At 51.4% G+C, this 15,563-nt stretch overlaps 1 protein-coding gene across 2 annotated transcripts in view; it reads left to right on the forward strand.

Annotated features, from left to right (window-relative positions):
- GDPD5 (glycerophosphodiester phosphodiesterase domain containing 5) overlaps positions 1-15,563 on the forward strand; it is an 87,723-nt gene that overhangs the window by 7,288 nt on the left and 64,872 nt on the right. The window contains exon 2 of one of the 2 annotated variants that reach the window (XM_087821653.1): positions 12,763-12,880. The exons of the other annotated variant lie outside the window; for it this stretch is intronic. The gene's annotated coding sequence lies outside the window, so the exon portion shown is untranslated. The remainder of the gene's footprint in view (positions 1-12,762; positions 12,881-15,563) is intronic. 2 annotated transcript variants of the gene reach the window in all.

The raw sequence follows: 15,563 nt of genomic DNA on the forward strand, positions 1-15,563 counted from the left end.
TAGGTTATTTAGGAAACTTTAGAAGTCCTTCCTGGGCCCCACCCCACAATCCAGGGCAAGATCCAGGCATTGGTAGTTTTTCAAAGCGCCCCAGGTGATGTCAATTGGTGGTCAAGAAGGAGAACCCCTGAGCGCACTCTGCGGCGTGCCTCCTGTGGCTTCCCCATAATACCTGGCCATGCCCATGACAAGGGGCTCATTGCTTTCAGCTGCTCTCCCTAGGACCTCCCTGCCTGGAGAAATGGGAGTGGAAAGACTACAATCCAATACACGTGGGTTCCAACACTCCTCTGCTCTTTGCTTGGGTGTCTTCTTGGAGCCTCCGTGTCTTCATCTGAAAATAGGAGTAACAATAATCCCTCTCTGAAAGGGCCGTACAGACCAAACAAGGCCGCACACAGAAAGCACTAGCGCAGTGCCTGACATGTCCACAGTGTGCAGTAGACGGTCACAGACTGGCAGAGCTAAGCTGGATTCAGACCCCAGACTCCCCCCGCAGTGCTTGTCCTCCTGCCCTAGCCACCTGAGCCTGGGGTCTCAGAGATGGGGGCAGTGAGCAACACCCAGTCTTGAGGCCCTTTCCTCCTGTCCCCCTTCTCTCTAAGAGATAAGGCAAGACAGCAAGCATTTTGTTTTGCTTGGTTTTGTTTTAATGGCCAAAGCGGCAGGCTCTCCTTAACAATGAAGCCTTGTCTGAATCTGCTTGTTTTTCCAATTGGACACCCGACTGCACCGCCCGCTTGGGGCCCCCACCTGGAAGAGTGTCAGAGGTTTTCTTTTTCACCTAGGGGAGGGGACTGGGGAGACACTGGAGGCCTCCGTCTGGCCCTCACCAATAATTGACCCCAATTAAGTTAGCTGCTTTTGTTGGAAGCTAGTTTACTAAAATTATTTCAAGGTAGTCACCAAGATGGGTTTTGGAGGCAGAAAAACTTGTATTTGAGTCCTGGCTTTGTCTCTTACTGACAATGTGACTGTGGGCGAGTCATGTCACCTTTTTTAGCACCAGTGTTCTGTTCTGTAAAATGCACGAATAGGATGTGCTTCCTTGGGTGGTTCTGAGAAGCAAATGAAGTGTTTGGTGTGTAAAGCTCAGTGCTTACCTTATAGTGAGCACTCAGAAACTGTCCACGATTATCCTCATTAGGAACTGAACTCTGCCTCTGCCCTTCCCTTCTCTGGAAAAGGTCCTACTGTCTATGCCCCGCCTGTTCCACGGGTGGGGCCAGGCCCAGGCCCAGGCCCAGACAGTGGAGGCCTGGGTCTCTGTGAACTGCTCTCCTGTAATCACTTGTTTCGTGCATACGGTATTTAGAGGAGGCTCCAAGGTCTGTTGGTGGTAATACTGCGTCTCCTGCCTTTGGCCCAGCCAGCAAGGTGTATCAGCCCAGGGTGAACTGCTTAGGCAATAGCGGGGTAGCAGACGAACTAAAGAGAGTACAGCTCTGGGGCTAGCAGCCCCTGGGAGCAGTTACAACCCAGGCCAAACCTGTGTAAGGAGGAAGTGGTCAGCTCTTTGGACAGGGGCTGTGGTCTGCAGTAGAGGGAATCAGTCAGCCTAGGAGATCTATCGGGGGAATAAAACCTCAGCCATCTTTCTTCCTTACTCCAGTCTCCCACTGGAGCTCCCCACTGGATGAACCTACTGAGAACCAGTGGCATGGAGCCCAGAGCAGTCCACTGAGATCAGTATCCAGGTCCCTAAGCAGGGTGGAGAGTGGATCTGGAAAGGCAAACAGGAGACATTTCTCACTCTGTGGGTCAAAAGCTGTGGAATCCCCTGGTTTCACCCTCCTTAGGACACAGTTTGAGGATCATCTATTGTTACCTGAGATACCTCTTCTGAAGGGGGTGGCTGCCTCCACCCCAAAGACAAGCCAAAGCATTCCAACCACCACAGTCCTCTCAGAGAGAGGAGTTCTGGGGCACCCATCATTCTATCTCTGCCTCTCCAGACGTACCTTAGCACTCCCTCAAGATTGGTGCCCATGTCCCTGCCCACTATGCCCACCACTTCATCCATCTCCACCCCCACTGGTCCTCAGAGGACCTGGCTCTGAGTTTTTTCCAGCCTGACCACCTGAACAGCCTGTGTGCCTGTCCCTCTTAGTCTGGCAGTGTGGAGCAGTGGTTGGAACACAGGTTCTGAAAATAGACTTTCTCCTGAAATCCTGACTCTGCCATAATATGGCTGGGGACCTACATAGCATGCCCTTAATCTGTCTGTGCCTTGGTTTCCTCATCTTTGAGGTGGAGACAACAGAGAGCAGGGTTGTTGTGAAGACTAAAGGAATGAATCAACATAAAGTGCTTAGGATGGTGCCTGGCAAGCAGGAAGTGCCCAGTAAGTGACAGCCTTCACCATCATCACAGGTAATACAGTGAGAGCCCAGAACACACAGTGTAGCTGTACCATCAGTGAGAAAACCAGGGCTGTCACCACCCTCGGTCTAGATTCTGCTCCAGTGACGAGGCTAGACAGTTTCCCACAGCCTTGCCACACTGCGGACGCTCACCTCTCAGTTCTCCACCCCTTCCTTGCAGTCCTCTCCTGCAAACCATGTCCCGTGGAGTGGCCTGTCATTCTACCGAGCTGCAGTTTTCCCATCTGTGAAAAAAAGCAGTTGGACTAGATGTACCCAAGTTCTGGCCCTGAGTCAGCACCAGGAGCTGGGAAGAAGACGACTCAGGCTGTCCCTGCCCTGGAGGAGCCCTGGAGGCTGGGGGTGGAGGGAGTGGATGGGGCACAGTTCAGTTCTCTTCCTCAGAGGGCAGGCTGGGCAGCCATGAGTAGGAGACAAGCAAAAACAGAGGAGCTCAGAAGAGAATGATAGAAATCAGGGAGGCTTCATGGAGAAGGGGCATTTGAAATGAGCCTTGAAGATAGGCTAGGGCCTCAACTGGTCCAAATTGGATGGGAAAAGCCTTGTCAGAAGGAGGAAGAGTGAGCATGAGGCAAGGAGGCATGGCCGTAGGGCTACAGCAGGGAATGGGGTGTGCAGCACACAGGGTACACAGGAGGTCCTCAAAGGTAGAGTGATGATCTAGAAAACATTCTGCTTTCTGGAACCAGGCAGGCCTGGGTTTAAATCCTGGCTCAGTTCCTTACTGTTTTTCTGACTGTGGGCAAGTAACTTGGCTTCTCTGACCTTCCATTTCCCCATTTGTAGAATGGGACAGCCCTCACAGTGCTGGGCAGTGACATGCAGTGTGTTGAGTGGCTGGAGAAGTCAGGCTGCTTCTCCACCCCGGGGCTGCAGAGGAGTCATGGACCCGAGGGGCCTATTTGGTCCATGCTTCCTCCCCCAGTTCAGGCTTCAGGTGTGGCCTTACCAGGGACAGCCTTATCTCCAGGGTGGGACGAAAGTCATGGGTAGGCTGGTGTCAGGTGAACTTAGGTGCCCCAGCTCAGAGCTGGCCCTGCTGTAGCCACCTTACATGCCCTCCTTAGAGCTGGGCAGCTATCGGCAGCTCGGGGGATCAGCCCTGGGCCCACATCAACCTCTGACCCCCAGAATGAGCTGTACTGCCCTGATCTCAGGTGGCCTGTAGCAGGTAAGGAGAGTGTTGCTGGGACAACACTATAGGCCTGTGATGGGATGCCTGGATGTAGGATGTGGGGAGATGTGTTGGGGCACATTGCATGTAAAGCCCCTTTGAGGTCGGCTCCCAGGACATAGTGTCTTGGGAGCAGCTGGGCAGCCCTTTTTTTTTTTTTTTAATTAAAAAAAATATATATATCTTTATTGACTTCAGAGAGAGGAAAGGAGAGAGAGAGAGAGATAGAAACATCAATGATGAGAGAGTCATTGATCGGTTGCCTCCTGCACGCCCCCAACTGGGGATTGAACCCGCAACCCGGGCATGTACCCTGACCGGGAATCAAACCCTGATCGCCTGGATCCTAGGTTGATGCGCAACCGCTGAGCCAAGCTCGGCCGGGCAGAACTCTTTCTTTCTAGCTGGCCCCCACTGAGCACTCCCTCTCCTGCCTGACAGGAGCGCACTGGCATTTCCAGCAGCTCACCCATGGGTGTCTGAGGAGAAGCTGGGAGTGCCCTGGTAGTTGTGATAGTGCCTTGATCCTCAGAGGCCTTCATGAGAAGGGAGGTGTGTGAGCTTCCGAGTCAGTCCTGGCTTTGAAGCCCAGCTCTGCCTCTTTTGAGCAGAGCTTTGAAGACATTGGGCAAGTCACTTAACCTCTGAGCCTCAGTTGCTCACCTATAAAACAAGGGCAGCAACACTTCTAGGTCTGTTTTGAAGCTACAATGACATACTAGGTGTGGCAGCATCTTGTATTTTAGAGGAGACTCCACAACCACCCTCATCCTGCTCCCTTTCTCTATGCACTGTCTATTTTTAACGCTGCCCCAGGAGGTTCTTTTTTATGTCTAACTTGAATCCGTTATGCTGCAACTGGAACCTCCTTCCTCTTGTTGAGGGCTCTGCAGAGGCAGACTGAGCCCTCTACACAAATGTGCCCCATCAGTACGTGCTGCGAGTGAGGCAGGGAATGGAGCAACTGGGGCCCAGCTGTCAATGGCCAGCACTTCCTTACCAGTGTAGAGTGGGGTGCATCATCTTGGCTGTTCCCACTGTTCTTCCTCTCTGTGCTTGATCCATGTTCCAAAGCAATGATTCTGGGGCAGTGGAAAGAGCTCTGGGCTTGACCTAGAAGGCCTGGGTCCCAATATCCACTTGACCCCTATCATGCTGTGTGGCCTGAAGCCAGTTAGCAACCTCTCTGGGCCACTGTAGGCCTGTGAGGATGTCTCTGACAAGAGCCCAGTCTCTCCAGTGCAGTTCAGCTGGAAGATCCTTTTTCTACCCCTCCCCCACCTGGGCCCCAGCTAACCTAGGAAGCTGGCAAATTAGTGTCCTGTTGGCTGGTGGTGGTAGAAGCTAGGTCCACCTCTCAGACCAGGGCTCCTATGGGCAGGTGGTGAGTTGGGATTCCTGGTGGGTTGGGTAGTGCCTTCCTCCTCAGACCAGGGATTTTGAGAGCCTGGATCTCCTACCCACCCAGCTAAACTCATCCAGCTCAAGGTCAGTTGAATTCCTCGTTGAAGCAGTTCCTTTCCCATGTGAAGTTTACTTTAATTCCTCATTTTTATGGGTGGGAAATCCATAGTAGGTCAGAGAGGTGAGATAACTGGCCTGAGGTCCCCCAGCCTGTCAGTGGGGATTGGTGAGGGAGTCCCTATGGCACCTGGGCCAGGTTGTGCCATCTGGATCCTTAGCAGGGGTGAAGTACAACAGAGCCAAATGGTTACCAGCGAGGCAGTTTCTGGTCTGGGAGGGGGCTCCATGAACTGTGAGTGGGTTAACTGGGGCTCCAGGACAGCCAGGTCTCGCTCTCTGGGAAGAAGTAGGCCAAGGAATGCAGGAGGTGGAGGGATCAGGAACCCCAGAGCTCTGGGCTGCAGCCAGTTCTGAATGCCCCTGTGAACTTTAGTGTTTGGTTTCATGGAGGAATCAAGATTTCTTTCTTGTTGGCTTTGGACACATAATAGTTTACCTTTTATAAAGTGCTTTGATATTCATGATGTCACCATATCCTCACGGCAGTCTATGAGAGGCAGCGTGGGACTTGTTTGGGAGGGCAGGGAGAGAGAGAGCGCTCTGGAATCAGACAAACCTGGCTCCCACCAACTGTTTTCCCACAGGTAAGTGAGTAATCAGCTGAGCCTCAGTTTGCTCATCTGTGAAGGGGACAATCATTCCTCATAACAAATAGTTAGCTGTCTAGCTGGCTGTGCACATTAGAGAAGATAAGGTCTGTAACCTCTGATCCAGTGCCTGGTGCAATGTAGTAGTTTTTGTGATTTTTTATTAGCCCACTTTACAGATGGGAAGATGGAGGTTCAGAGAAGGAAGGTGACTTGCCCGAGGTCATGTAGTGATTTAACTTGATCCTCCAGACTTCTTGTCTGTGGCTTTTTTCTCCAGCACCTCCTTCTCTTCAAGTGACCAAGTGATCTGATCCCCCATTTATCTAGTTTTCAACGTGTGATTCTGTCTGAAGAGGCCTTGTGCCCCCCCCACCACCAGCGCTTGCCTGGCACACAGTAGGCATTTTAAAAATGTTTTTGTCTTGTGCATGACTATGCTGACAAGTTGATGTAAAAATGTAAGAAGTATTTTTCCAGGCAGCTAAGGCTTGTGTCCCTAAGCCTTTCTTCTGCCCCCTATCCCCTTTAAAAACAACCCTTAATCATTTAGGTTGGAAACCTGTGTGAGAAGGATGGGCATTTCCTTTCTCTGCACAATGCTGATATGGTTCGCCTCTCAGGGATTGGCTTTGGGAACACTGCTTTGCTGGGGCTGCTGAGACCAGTTGGCTCTGGCACCGAGTGACCCTGGACTGCTGTACCTGTTCAGCAATAGTTTTTGCCTTTTTGGATTTCTGACCCTTCTCACCCTGACCCTTCCGTCTGCTATCCATAGGCTTGCCTCCAGCAGCCCAGCACCTCCTTCTCCCCTCGTGTGTGTGTGTGTGTGCGCGTGTGCGCGCGCGCGCGCGCACGCATATGCTTGTGTCCTTCCTAGTTTGCTGCTTCTACAAGTTGAGGACTGAGAACTGGACAATTGAGTTTGTTAGAATTGGTTCATCCATTCATTGATTCCTATTAAGTCAGCCATTACTGATCCTGGGTCTTGCTAGGGATTCATCCACCCCTATCCGTCCGTCCATCCATCCATCCATCCATCCATCCATCCATCCATCCATCCATCCATCCATCCATCCATCTACCTGCCTGTTCATCCACCTGTCCATCTATCCATCCACCTGTCCATCTACCCATCCATCCATCCATCCACCCACCCACCCATCTACCTGTCCGTCCATCTATTTATCCATCCATCCACCCACTCATCTATTTATCCATCCATCCATCTCCCATCCATCCATCCATCCATCCATCCATCCATCCATCCATCCATCCATCCATCTCCCATCCATCTATTTCTCCATCCACCCATCTCCCATTCATCTATTTATCCATCCATCTCCCATTCATTTATTTATCCATCCATCCATCCATCCACCCACCCCCCACCCATTTATTTATCCATCCATCCATCCATCCATCCCCCATCCATCTGTTTATCCATCCATCCATCCATCCATCCATCCATCCATCCATCTATTTATCCATCCATCCATCCATCTCCCATCCATCTATTTATCCATCCATCCATCCATCTCCCATCCATTTATCCATCCATCCATCTCCCATCCATCTATTTATCCATCCATCCATTTATCCATCCATCCACCCACCCACCCATTCTGACTGAAAACCTCTGTCCTGGCTTGTAAAAACCCACTAGGGTTTTTAGAGAAAGACATGACCACACCCCCTGGCACTGTAGGCAGGGAAATAAGGATGTACATAGCAAATGCCAGTACAAGACTTTACAGTTTGTAATATGCCTCTCCTTGCATCACCACACTGAATCTTCACAACAGCCCTGAAAATAGCATTATCCCTGTTTTGCAGCCAATGAAAGCAAAGCTCAGTAGGATGAGGTCCCCTGCCCAGTGGCCAGCAGTGAGCACAGTATTGCAATTGTAACTCAGGCCTCCAGCTATTGCAATTGTAACTCTGGCCTGTTACCTGTTCCTTCATCTGTGCTCCATTTGCGAGCTGTATCATGCCCCATTCATTTTCTGCTTCTGTCACAAAGGATTGTTGGTGGCTTAGGTCAGACCTCTGCCTCTATAAAATGGTCAGTGCGGGAAGCGTGGCCCTGGCTATGTGCCAGCCACAAACACCCTGTAGTGTATATACCTTTTCCTGTAGTGGCCCCGGGCACACCACCTAGTACACACTTCCCAAACTGTGGTCTGAGGAGCCCAAGTTCCCTGGGATGGCATCAGGCTCTAGGACGCATGGGCATACAGAGTCTGGAAATGCTATATCACGTAAGTCACAACAGGACTTCTCAGGGCCCTTACTGTGTTGACATGAAGTAGGGGTCCCAGCAGGTGGTACAGTGTGCAGCCAGCCTTTCCCAAGCTTGCTTGAACATGCAACTCCATTGTCACAGAGCGCGAGGTCCGGGATGAATAGTCTAGAGAAAACCCTTCGGGAAGTTAGCAAACCCTCACTTTCCCATTTTGCACAAAGAAGCCTCCAGCTATAGCATGCTTCCTGCCCAGGGCCGTTTGATTTTGAGAGGATCACAGGGAGAGGTTTAGCCCCAGGATAGAATTGATGATAATGATGGCATTTCAGGAAGCAGGGGAATGTGGAAGGTGGAGGTACTTTTATCCTTTCATCCACCAGACTAACGAATCTCAGACATCTACTGTGTGCCAGGCACAAAGCCAGCGTTTGGAAATACCACGACGAGCCTGACTAAGAACCTTCCATCTCATTTCCCCGTGCCCACTAAGAGTTTTCAAAGGAAGACAAATAAAAACCTTAAAAGGAAGAGTGATTTTTCTGGGTCTTTGTGGTGGGTGGGTACTTGACACATTTACTCAATTCAGTGAAGCTTCAGTACCAGATCTGAGGCGTGTGCATGAGCCAGTGCCAGGAACACTCACTCTGGGCAGAGGGCACCGATGTTGTAAGGGAGGTCAGTGGAGTGGGGAGGCTCAGAACAGGGCTGGAGGGAGGGAGACTTCCCTTGGGATTAGCCTGACCTGCGGGGTGTGGAGGGGAGGGGAAGGGGGACTTGAGTGAGGCTTGCAAAGAGGGCAGAGGTTACCTGTGCGGGGGATTAGAGGTGGATTGGCTCTGGCCAGCTGGAAGAGCAACAGCAGAGCAAAGGTGTAGAGGTGACAACAGGTGGGTTACATCTTCAGGACACTGTAAGGAGCCTGGGGTGATGGGGGTAGAGGGGGGAAAAGGGGGTGTCTTTGAAGGTGGGCTGGGGAAGCTGGCTGGGGCAGATCCTGAGGTCTGAACACTGGTTGAGTGGGTGCCTACCTGACTGGGCCAGACCCTGTCACATTCATCCCAATGTCCCAAGCACCTGGCTGGCGCCTGGTAGGTTTGTGGACTGACTGGACTCTTCCACTGTGGGACCTTGGACACGTCCTTCCCCTCTCTGTACCTTGTGTTCCTCATGCTCATGGCCTGGCCAGGTCACCTAGCACACCCCTTTCAGCTCTGAAGGGCTCAGGAATTCTTGTGTGTGTGCAGGGGAAGACCAGACTATTTCCCCCACAGCCTCCAGGTCTGCCAGTGACCCTGTGGACCCTGCGTGGGGGACAGCCCATTTGCTGGGTGGCAGGCAGGCTGGCTCTACTTTCTCTCTTCCTTCAGTGGGTGGCCCTCTGAGCTCAGGATGAAGTACCTTGGTGTTCTCCATGATGGCTCTTATAGGCCCCCAACTGTGATTTGGAGGAGAAGGCAGTGGAGCCAGGCTGGGGTTGAAGGTTGTGTGCATGCCACAGCTTGGTGCAAGGTAGGAAGTTCTGCTGCTTCTCTGTGAAAATGGACAAGTTGCTTCAACTCTGAGCCTCAGTTTCCTATCTGTAAAATGGGAACAACAGTAACTCTTACTCCCACACTGCGCTTTTGTAAGGTACAATGAGATAAAATTTGTGAAAGCACATAGTAAACTGACTCACCCTGCATGCATGGAAACAGTTCTTGTTGGTAATTGTATTTATTGCTCCAGTTTTCATAATCCACCAGGCCTCTGGCCCACTTACCCCTTTGCCAGAAGTGCTCCCTGGTGACTGCTCACTATTCTCCGTGTGCCTTCTCCTGCTGGGTTCATTTTATCCAGGCCAAAGCGATAGGAGCACATGAATTATGTACAAGTTGCACATGCAGATCAGGGTGTGTGTTTGCACTCTTGTGTCTGTGTGCACTTAAATAGCAAGAGAATCAGCCTGCTGGGTCTTGGGACCAAATACTAACCCCTCCCCAGCCATATCCCAGAGACCTGCAGAGTATTAGGTTTGGCCTCTGTGGAAGTATGGGGAGCACATATCAGGAACTCCTCCTCCCGAGCTTATCTGTACTGCTCACAGGCGGAGTCCAACAGGACTTGCCCACATGCAGGAGACTCTGGCTTGTGTCCCTCTTAGCTGGGAGTTGGGGGGACATTGGGCCTAAGGGGCAGAACAAGGCTGTCACCCCTCCATCCCCTCCACTTCCCAGCTGGTACCAGGAAGTGTAAGTTGGTGCAACTCTGATTTCTGGTGTGGATGCAACTTTATTTCAGCAGGGCCTGGTGCGCCTGCTCTGGGGCGCCCTGGAAACTCTCACACATAGTGCTTGGTCAAAGATGCCCTGCCCAGGATGGGGTGCAGAGGTAGAGGGCTGGGCTATGCCCAGCCTTTCCCCCAGAGTTTTGTGGGTCCCTCTCAATGCCCTTGCTCCTGAGTGGCTCCCAGATGGTGTCCTAGACCCACCAGGGCTGGGGTTGGGGGCAGACAGCTGGGCTCAGCTGGTATCTGGAGGCACTGCAGTTGTTGCCTCTGCTGGGGTTAGCATGGGGTGGAGGGGGAGGGCAGGGAGCAGGCAGAGAGAAGAATATGATGGAGGATCAGTGTAAACTTAAGCAGTTTATTGAGAAAAGAGCCCAGTGAACATGAACATCAATTCTCCACTGTCTTTAAAAGGCCTGACACCACTGAGTTCCTGACCCAGCTCCACCCCATGCCTGTGCAACCTTGGATTTGTGACATGGCCACTCTGAGCGCTGCCTAGGCCAACCTCACAAGGCTGGTGTGAGGTCAAATCAAACCACCCAGTGGGTGGGACACCCAGTAGGGTGCTGGACACATAGTAGGCCACTGATTTTCAGAGAGGATCTAATTCCAGCCCAGAGCAAAGAGATTGGGTTTTTAGATACTTGACCTGTGGTCTCCCTAAGCAAGAAGGAGGAAATTGTCGAGCTCCTTGAATGGTCAGTACAGCTTAGACATGTTCTTAACTTATGACCCCAGCAGAAGATCCTCCAAATCACTGGGGCATGGGGGGAACCTCCCTCTGGGGCCAGGCGAAGCAGTGTAGCAAGGCAGCCCTGGGTGCAAGTCCTGACTGAATAGTTGCCCTTGGCCTAGGGTAAGTCTCTAATCTCCCTGTACCTCTAAAAGAAAAGTAAAGGATACCTAATTCTCAGCTCTGTGAGAGTCAGATGAGAAATTATCTATAAAACTCATTGAGGGGAAAAAAGCAACGCATACACTGTAGGTTCTTGGGGGAGTCCGGGGATGGGAGGCCCCAGGTGCAGGCCAGTGGCTCGGAAAACCAAGGCTGGGTTCCCATGCGGGTGACAGGCAGGCTCTGTGAGGCCAGTAGAGTGGAGCCTCATTTGCTTTCCTTAATGGGACAGCTGGCTAATTAGCCTCTGAGTGTTCCTGACAAGTGCCCATGTGCACGTTCCTGACACATGTCAGGGTCAGACCTTGCCAGATCATGTGATGCTCAGCTGGCCAGCCCTGGGCATGAATCTGTGACCCACTGTCCTATCCCCTGATTTTTAGCTTGTCCCTCAGATGACCCTGTGGAGCAGTTATTGTACTGGGGAGCAAAGGAGCAGGAGACAGCCCTGCCCCAGGAGCCTTGGTTCCAGGTGGGTGGAAAAGGGGAACCCAGAGAAGGATCACTGGTGGGGACCTAGCCAAGGGATGGAGGACAGTCAGTGGGAATGATTCTGTCCGACTCTGCCACCAATTCTGTGACCTTGAAAACCTGACCTTTCTCTCTGGGCCTCAGTTTTGCATCTAAAAGAGGATGCTGGAAGTGGTGGTCTCAGGGAGCTGTGCCCTAAAGCGAAGCAGTGTGAGGAATGGTCTCTGAAGCCAGCCAGGCCTGGGGTTCTCACCCTGGCTACCCCATCTCCCAGGCTTGACCTTGAGTAGGTCGACCAGCCTCTCTAGGCCTGTCTGACGGGGTGTGCTGGCCCTGCTGGCACAGAACAGGCACTGATAGTGGACTCCCTGCCCAGCAGTGTCTGGTGTTGGTGGGCCTCAGGACAGCTTGGCCTGTCCCCTCCTCCTTTCCCTGTTTCTCCCACAGTGCCCAGAAGTTCCCCTGGAACTCTCGCCGCAGGGAACTGGGGGGCGGGGGAGCATTGCTGACTTCAGTGTTGAGTCTGTGTGGGCTGTACATGCCAGGGGCCCCAGGGTTGGGATGGAGCCGACCATTCTTTGCTTTTTAAGGGGAAGGAGAGGTGCACATACTAGAGCCCAGCCTCAGGTCCTTGACTGCATCTTGGAACCTTGATCCTTTAGAACCATGGAATCTTTCTATTCCCAAATCTTGGAAGCACTGAATCATGGAACCTTAGAATCTTGGTCCTTTGGAATCAAGACTTTGGGAACCATATTGGATTTGGAAGTGACCTTAGGGATTGTCTGACCCAGTCCTCCATCCAGCGCAGGCAGCCCTTCTGCAGACCCCCTGGACTCCCTGCTGTCAGGAGCTCATTCTGCAGCCTCCTAGTGTGGACCTCAGGCTTCAGTCCGGTCACAGGGATGTTCACCATCTTCTTGTAGTTGTGATTGACCTCCAGGCCCACACTGCTGAGACTGGTAGCACTGATGCACGGCATGGAAGGAACTAGCCCCTGCTTAGCTAAGAATAGAAGGCTTTGTGTGACTTAAGTAGCAGCCTGATCATATCAGGCCTCCCAGCCAGGCCCCAGGTAGCTTATTAAGAAGGATTTGGGGCCACTGTGGGTCCTCCTGGGTGGAGGAGGGAAAGGGAGGTTGAGGGTGTTGTTGGGCTTCCCCTGGACTTCTCTCACTTGTTTCCACGTGATGATGATTTTACTTTTTCCATCAAGGCTCATTGCTCTTCCCTTCTCCCTGGGGCTGGCTGGGGATCATCACCAGCGTTCCTGGGGGAAAATCTCTTCTGGGAAGACTTCAAACAAATAAACCGGCCTCTGAGAGGAACAACAGGTTGGTGAAAATGGCTTTGTCTTCAAGTAGAATGCCATTGATGGCACCCATTTATTAAGCACCTACTGTATGCTAGGCCCTGAGCTCAGTGTTTTGTGCCCTCGCCTCATCTAGCCCTCACAAGGGCACTATGGGGGGTGGCCTTATTGCCATGATGCAGATGGGGATACTGAGACCCAGCTAGTACTTGGCAGAGCTGGTATTGGAACCAAGGACTGTCCCACCTCATTACTTCTGGGCCAAAGGATTCCTGAGGCAGGAGAAGAGGCGAGAGTCAGAATTCTTGGAGAGAGCCCTGGGCATGGAGGACTTGGCCACTCAGTGTCATAAATCATGCTTCGCCTTACATTAGAGTCTGTTCCACATTTGGCAGCATGGAGGAAGAGAAACATACAGGGGTTGGGAAGAGGAATTATGATCCTATCACAGACATAGTAGGTATAGGCACCTGTTTGTTGAGTTGGAATGAAACCAAACTTCCTCTCTGAAGTAGGCAGACACTGCTCAGGGCAGGATCATGAGGCTGCAGCTCCTGATCCCTAGTGCTCCCTCTGGTGCCTTTCTCCTCCCCTTCCCCTCAGAGATTATTCCCAGTGTGAGAATGGAAAGGAATTCTGAGTCACCTTCTGATAGTCTAGATGGGAAGACTGAGGCCCCAGAAGGACAGAGACTGGTCCAAGGTCACACAGTAAGTGGGCCTGGGAACACACAGTAGGTGTTCAAGAAATCCCTTTCTCCAGGCCACTGCCTGTTCCCCTATGGGGCACTGCTTTTGTGTGGAGATCCGGAGGGCCTGTGATGGATGGGCTGGGAGATGGAGTCAGCTGGGTCCTGGGAGAGAGGCAGGGCCCAAAGACTGGAGCCTCTGTCTGCAGTGCCCAGACTCATCTGTGCTTGCCCAACTCCTGCCCAACTTTTCAAATGCCCCCTTTTCTGTGGAGTCTGCTTGGACTCTTCTCCCTAATACCTGTCCCTCCTAATCGCTCTTTCTGCCCCAGGAATGGGGATTTTTTAAAAACTATGGTAAAAAGCACACAACATAAAATTTACCATCTTAATCATTTTTGTGTGTGCAGTTCAATAGTGTTAACTGTGTTCACATTGTTTCACAAAAGTTGACAGAACTTTCATCTTGCAAAACTGAAACTCTATACTGATTAAATAACAACTCCCTTCTCCACACCCCACCATCTCCTGGTAACCACCATTCCACTTTCTGTTTCTGTGAACTTGACTGCTTTAGATACCTCATATGTACGGAACCATGCAGTATTTGTCCTTTTGTGATTGGCTTATTTCACTTAGCACAATGCCCTCCAGGTTCACCCGTGCTTGCTACATGGTTTTAGCATGTGACAAGATTTCCTTCTTATTTTATGGTTGAATAATATTACATTGTGTGCATATACCAGATTTTTTTTTTCATTTGTATATTGTTGGACCTTGGATTTTTCTACCTATTCCTCTTGTGAAAAGGGTCAGAGTTTAGAAGTTGAATGGGCCTCAGTTGGATCTTGGCTTCCAGGATCACTTGAATTATGAGTCTGAGTCCTTCATCACTTGCTAATGTGCCTAATGGGGTTGTTGGCAAGGAATGAAATTGTGCATATGAAAATGCCTGGTGCATAGCAAGCTCCCAGTGAGTGGTAAGTGGGACTTATTCTCATTACCCACTTTCCTTCTAGAGACAGATCCCTTTGGAGGTTTATAGGACCGTGAATTATTGGACCCCCATTCATGAGGTCAGCTCAGCATCTGGTGAGTCTTAAAACAGTGCATCTAAAGAGCACCTAGGCCTAGAGAAGGTCAGGGACTTGCCCAAATTCACATAGTCAATGGCCATGCCAGGATTAAACCCAGATCTCCAGCCTCCTAGCCTGAGGACCTTCCCGGTGCAGTCCCCAGGATCCACAGGTCTTGTGCTTAGGGAGGGACTGGCTCTCCAGAGGCCTGTGTCTAATCCTGCAGCATTTAGAGTTGCGGGAGGTGGGGAACGAGAACAGGGAGACGAGCATCTCAGGCTCTTCTCTGACAGGCAGAGGCAGGTGGCATCCACCAGGCACCTCTGATCATCACCTTCTATGGCTGTGGACAGTGGAGCTGGCCCAGTGACGAGGAGCTCGTGTCAAGGTCCTTTGCACTGTGGAGGCTTTTCTAAGTTCCCTGCATTGTGCCTGGGAAGTCATTCTCTGGTTTCGCTCATTCAGTTTTCATTTGCTTATTCCTGCCCTCGGTCATTTATTCTGAACCAATCCCTGCGCCCTGCTGTGGGCCTGGAGACCAATCATACCTCAGAGGCGGTTAGTAAGGCATCACAGTGAACAGTGTGGATTCTGGGACTAAATCGTGTGGGTTCAAATCCTGGCTCTACCAGTTAATAGCTCTGTGACCTTAGGCAAATTACTTAACCTCTCTATGCCTCAGATTCTTCTCTAAATTGGGGGTAGTGATGTTCCAGCTACTATTGTTACATAACAAGTCACCCTGAACATTTGTGTCCTTATATAAGAACGATCATTTTATTATCTCCACAGTTTCTATAGAAAAGGAATTTAAGGTGGGCTCAGCTCAGTGGTTCTGGCTCAGGGCCTCCCACATGGGTAACAGTCAGATGGTATCTAGAGTAGCAGGGAGCCGGAGCAGCCGGAGGTTGGTCGGGCCTCTCTTGTTCTTCATGTAGCCT

This window comes from Miniopterus natalensis, chromosome 11 (genome assembly GCF_054644295.1).
Source record: "Miniopterus natalensis isolate mMinNat1 chromosome 11, mMinNat1.hap1, whole genome shotgun sequence".
Taxonomy (NCBI): domain Eukaryota; kingdom Metazoa; phylum Chordata; class Mammalia; order Chiroptera; family Miniopteridae; genus Miniopterus; species Miniopterus natalensis.